Consider the following 6,694-nt stretch of genomic DNA (forward strand, 5'->3'; position numbering starts at 1 on the left):
AGCTAAATATTCTTTTCCTATTCCTTCCCTATTTTGGCTTGTGTTCCTTCCCATTTGTTAGTAATATTAATTGTTTGATTATCTATTCACCATTAACTTTTTGTTCCTACATCTACACTACACACCACTTCTGGAAACATGTAGTATAGGTGTAGCTACATGCCAGAGTGGAAAAACAAGCTGCAGCCACACTGTGATGTACAGCTGTACATGTCAGCAAAAGGCTTAGCAGGATGAGGCAGTGAAGAGAGGCTTCAGCAGCTCCTCCCTGCCAGAGACTCTCTCTGCTGCGGAGTCGTTGTCTGCAGAGGGTGAAGATCTCCAGGAGTGGGGAGCTGCTGGAGCCTTTCCCCACTGCCTCTCCCCTGCTGCCAGAGTCTTTTCCTGTGGCAAGGATTGGGGAAAGGCTCCAGAGGGTAGACAGTAGTATGCTACATAGCTAAAAATAACAGTGTAGATGGAAAGAGACAGCTTGAGTGAGTGGGGAGCCGTGTAGATTATGTATTTGCGTACACACTCACACCTTTCAGGTGTATCTGTACTCTACTCACCTAAGTTATGCCTCATCATCTACACTGCTACTTAAATCCATTTTAGGGGAGCTACCCCACTACATATGCTACATGCCGCCGAAAGCAGCGTGGGGTGTAGACTGTCTTATCGTGAATACTGAAGCAAAATAGGTATTAAACAACTCAGACTTCTTGATGTCATCCGTTATTAGGTCTCCTTCCCCACTAAGTAGAGGAACTACACTTTCCTTTGTCTTTCTCTTGCTTATAAGAGAGTCAAGGAGGATGAGATAATATCTTTTATTGGACCAGCTTCTCCAAATATCTTGTGTCTAATGTACTGAAAAGAATCTCTTCTTATTCCCCTTTATGTCTCTTGCTAGGTGTAACTCATTTTGCGTCCCTTTGTGCTTGCGCTATTCTTTTGTACTCTTCCTTCACAATTCATCCATTTTCCACTTTTTCTAAATTCCTGTTTGATTTTCAAATCATTAAAGAGCTCCTAATAGAGCCCTGATGGCCTCCCTTTAATCTTCCTATTTTTCCTTTGCACTGGGATAGTCTGCAATTGTGCCTTTAATATTGTCTCCTTGAGAAACAGCCAGCTCCCCTGAACTCCTTTTTCCCTTAGATTTTCTTCTCTTGAGACCTTACCCACCAATTATCTGAGTTTGTTAAAGTCCACTTTTGAAGTCTATTGTCCTTATTTTGCTGCTTGCACTCCTTTCCTTAGAATCGTGAAGTCTAGAATTTCATCATCACTTTCACCCAAATTGCCTTGTACTTTCAGATTCACTACCAATTCCTCCCTGTTAGAAAACCAAGTCTAAAATGGCTGTCTTCCTGGTTACTTCCTTCATTTTCTGAAACAAAATGTTGTCCCCAGTACATTCCAATAACTAACTGGAAATGTTGTGTTTTGCTGTATTACTTTTCCAACAGAAGTCTGGGTAGTTTAAATCCTGCCACTACTACCAGACCTTGTGTTTTGGGTATTTCTGTTATTTGTTCTCGAAATGCCTCATCCATCTCCTCTTCCTGATTTGGTGGTCTATAGTAAACCCCTTTCATGACATCATCCCTCTTTATCTTTACCCAGAGCTTTCAACTAGTCTGCTTCTGACCTCCTGCTGGATCTCAGAACAAGTGTATATATTCTTGATGTAAAATGTAACCTTCCTTGTTTATCCTGCCCTCCTTCCTGAACAAGCTACACCCTTCTATAAATTAATCTAGTCGTGAGACTTGGCCCATCAAGTCTCTGTAATGCCAGTTAAGTTCTAATTTAGTTTATAGACTAATACTTCCAGTTCTTCCTGTATATTCCCCGTACTCCTTGCATTTGTGTATAGACATCTAAGATGTTCAGCAGATTTCCCCACTGATTTCCCTCTTGTTACTCTGATGATCTTATTGCCATTTTTCATGTCACCCCCAATATCTAGCCCTCTGTTAAGGTTCCCTTTTTTATCACTTGTCCTTTCTGCTATGACTCACAACAAGAGTTCCAGTTGCAATGGGAACACTGGACTGCAATGAAGACTGAGATCCAATTTATTTCCTGTAGGCCACTGACTGCATTTTTTGCCATTTCTAGTTTCAACTTCTGGTATTGTCTCATTAACATAGTGTCATTTAATTGGCTCCATAATGGAGTAAAAAAGCTGTTTTCTGCATTCAGGTCAATTATATTGATTGTGATCATGACATCTCCAAATGCATCTCTCAATTTTCTCCAATTATACTAAGCAAGATTGTTAGTCTGATGTCTCAGATTTAGGAAACACATGCAATGAGTCGGCTCTCTTGTACTCATGTCATTGTTAATTCATTTTTCTAAATCTAGAATGATCAGGAATGCATTCTGTATTCCCCTTTGAATTAAAATCACTTTCTCACTGCAATGCTATTCCAAGTTTATATTGATTCTTGTCTCAAAAAAGTATTAACTTTTATACCAACTCTTTTAGCCTGTGTATGTCCTAGAGATCAGGGAGGAGTCACTAGTTTTGCTTTGAACTCTTTTTCTCCAGGGGTCCAATCCAAAGCCTGCTGAAAGACTCACATTGACTTCAATGGGAGCGGGTTCAAATCCCAAACACCTTGACAGTTATTTTTAGATCTGTTTGTAAGTGTTGCGTTTCATTTATTAAGTATTCTGCCAAGCTTGCAGTAATAAATCTCTGTGCATATTTGTAGAATACAATAGGGCCTAATTATCTCAGACGATATGGTGCAGTGCACGAAAGGCATAGGGCTGCACAGGTGGCACTGATGGCCTACTTTGGACTGCATCTTATTACTTCTGATGACATGCAAAACGGAAAGAAAAGTTTCAGATGTTTGTCTCTCAAGAGTACAGGCTGAATTCGCAAAGCTGGTAGTTGTAAAATAAATATTTTAAATTGTATATTTAAGCATATTTTGTCCCTTACCAGAAGCTCAAAGTCAATGGGAGTCTTTCCACTGACTTCAATGAACCTTTGAAAACAAAACAAAAAATTTCAACCAACTCTAGTGTTTGGGCCAATTATCTTACACCTGGCCTCTGTTTTTACACCCGCAGTTGTTTGAAGGAGCTATTATGGTCAGTTGGCTGTCTGAGTACTTGATTTATAGACACAAATAGCTATTTAGATATCTTCAAATATGCTGAAAATAATTGCACCCACAAAACTGCAAGCATACAAATGGCAGCCTATTTGCAATAAGGCTGAATATTTGACTCTTTAACATAAAGACGTATAAATCACATTCTTCAAAGTGTTGTGACCAAATGATGTTACCATTTATGGCTGTTTGGAGGTCTAAAGTGAAATGAGTTTGGCAGTGTCACTCCTGTTCCTAGTGGACAAGATGCTGCATCATGCAAACCACCATAAGGTTTGACATAATAATCTCTCTTTTGTCTCCATGATAGTCTTTCCTAGTTAAGGCACATTTTTAATAGCAATGTAAGGAAGTTTGCATTCTCTTCACTTGTACCATGCTTTAGTGGATAAATAATAGACTTCAGTACTGTTAATCAGGCCTCTTTATGTTCACACTAAATTAACACCATTTATTTTAAACGTGTTTTGTGCATAGTGCTGAAAGTTGAAAATACACTTTCCACCTGAGAACATTATGTAGTGTTAAACATTTCTATTTGGGGGTTTTCTTGGGGTTTAGTGTCAAGGATGCTGAACTGAGCTCAAAAGTTTAGATTTCACTTTCTGAATATAAGGCCCCAAAAGTATGTACGTGTACATTAATTTACTTTGCAATTTACAAGTTAATTGTATATTTATTGTAAGTAAGTATATTCCTTTCTTTCATTTTATTTTTATAAATATTAATATGCATTCTGCTCCATACATCCTTTTCCCTACTTTGTCATTGTATTTCTAATATTAAATCAATAGACACATTTGTCTAATAATCCTTGGTTCTCCCTCCTGCTTTGTCAATGATTTCCAATATGCACTCAGGAAAATCACGTAACCTCTCTGTGTTCCATTTTCCCCATCTGTAAAATGGTGATAACAATACTTAACTATTAGAAAGGTATTGTGAAATTTGATTAATTACTTTTTGGTAAAGTACTTCAAAATCTGGTATGCAAGATGCAATAGATAGGAAAACTATTAGCCCTTACTCTCAGTCCCATGCTCTATCCACTGGTCCTTGGCCCTCTTGTAGGCACAAAATGAGTAAAAAAAATTAAAACCAAAGAAAGCCTTATTGATATAAACTAATATTCACCCCTGTGCTGGGAGAACACACTAGACTCTACACGTCAGTTAAGCGCCACAGTATGAAACTGAATGATGTATCAAGTGCTGTTTATGTCCCTACATTGGGTGAATTTCACCTATAGGGCCATATTCTGGTCAAACTCCTGTCCAGTTCAATAGGAGTTTGGGCAGTTTAATGACTAAAGGCCTGAGCCAAAGCCCATTGAAGTTAATGGGTGTTTTTCCACTAACTTTAAAGGACTTTGGATCAGGCCCTACATAATATGAAGATTATAGATGTGATGAAGTGTGGTTTTCTTCACCTTGTTATGTTGCATGTGAGTCTTGTGTATGTACCTCAGTTTCCCTGCGTACTGCACCAATGCTTAGGTGATGGAAATTGGGGGTGTGACTTTCGCTGAGGCCCTTGGGCGTGTGAGGCTGCCTACCTCTACATGTAGGCGATGGCTAATGCCCTTCATAACCTGAGACCCAGGAGGGGGATACGGTCAGGTGACTCTTTGCCCGAGAAATGAGGCAAAGGCCAGGAGGAGGAGCAATGGGTGTGTTGGAGGTCGGGTCGCTGGAAGCTGAGCAGTCTGCATTTTGGGACTGGAAGAGGGGGAGTCCAAGGCATCTGACTGCGGAGTTAGGGTGCAGGGCCCTTTGGCTTCCCCAGGAGCCCCACCAGGGTTGACTTGCTGCGTATGGTGGCTTGGAGCATGGGGGCCCACTGCCTCAGGCAGCCAGCATATGTCACAGCTCCCTGCCACTGTGGGAGGTGGTAGGACCCTGCAGCTGAAGTGACTTTGGGCTGAAGTCACAGAGTTCTTTGGAAGTCACAGATTCCATGACTTCCATGACCTCCTTGACAAATCATAGCCTTATACATGTGCTCCTGCAGGCCTTCATCGAGTTTAGAGCCTCATTGTGCTAGGTACTGAACATCCATATAGGAAAGTACAGTTTCTGCCTTGAAAATTTGCAGTCTGAGTAGACAAGAAAGACAAAAGGTTTGTGGGGAAACAGAGAGAGTAGAATTGACTTGCCCAAGGTCATAAAGCAGATCTATAGCAGAGCGGGATATAGGTCCCAGGTCTCCTGACTCCCTGCCCAGTGACCTATCCACTAGACTACATTGCCTCCTCTCAGACACAAGAAGCTAAAGAAGTCTGTCACTATCTGACAGTGCTAGTGCTGCTGGCATAGACATTGGCACCTAACCCCAAGAGAGGGGCTTGCTTTGAGAATCCCAAGCAGAGGGAGGTACCTCTCTCTAGCCTGGACTCAGACACCAAACTCCCTGGGAGCGGCGGGGGGCAGGAGGGTGTGCCTTAAGACACATGACTCAACTTGCCATCTCTCATTCTCTAGCTTACATGGAGAGCTGCCTAGTGTGCTGGCTTTTGTGAATCCCATTCTGAGGTGCCTATCTCCCTCCAATCATTGTACAGGGAACTTTGGTGACAAACTCAGGCTTTGTGAATTCCAGTGACTATCTAGGCACCTAAGGCCTGGTCTACAGTAGACAATTAACTACATTGGTCATGGGTGTGAAAAATCCACACTCCTGAGCATCATTGTTAAGCTGACCTAGGTCCCCATGTAGACAGCATTAGATCTACAAAAGCATTATTCCATCAACCTAGCTACTGCCTCTGAGGGAGGTGGATTACCTATGCCAATAGTGTTCTAAATGTAGAGAAGCCTTTCGTTTCTTTGTGAATCTCATAGAATCATAGAATATTAGGGTTGGAAGAGACCTCAGGAGGTCATCTAGTACAATCCCCTGCTCAGAGCAGGACCAACACCAACAATCTAGCCCAAAACTTCAGAAGTTTACACAACCCTATATGAACCTCTCTGGTTCATAATATAGCCTGGAAACTTACAAGAACAAGCTTTCTATGCAGATAGTTAGTACTTTCTCATTCCAGATCGGTAAAAAACACCAGAAGAGTAGTTTCTCTTTCATGTATCATATTCTGGTTAAATCCAGGAAGTACTAAGGCATATGAAAGTAAAAACATAAGTTTGGGTTTTTCTGTAAAATGTCTATGGCTGCAAGTATTACAAGTAACACTTAAGGTTACAGCAAAGAAAAAAGAGATTAGAGAAAGATATTTTGTTCTATTCCTTCAGCTTTACTTCATGATAACACTTCAAGTACAGACTGTTTCCCTTTTTTTCTCCTGTATAATCAATTAGTCACTTTGCCTTGCTGTATGTTACTCCTGGGGGAATTCTGCACCACTGCGCAATGCAGAATTTTGCATAAATTAATGTTGGGAGTGCAGAATTTCCTTTTTTTCCCCACCAAAATGGGCTGCAGAAATGTTGGCTACCACTGGGAGCCGCTGGACCTGGTAGACCCCAGCTTGAAAATAGAAGATAAGGCCACAGGGACGGGGAGGGAACTGGAGGTGTCCCAGCAGCTGCAGTTCCCAGCACTCCCTGAAGGAAGGA

Source organism: Natator depressus, chromosome 1 (assembly GCF_965152275.1).
Source record: "Natator depressus isolate rNatDep1 chromosome 1, rNatDep2.hap1, whole genome shotgun sequence".
Classification (NCBI taxonomy): Eukaryota; Metazoa; Chordata; order Testudines; family Cheloniidae; genus Natator; species Natator depressus.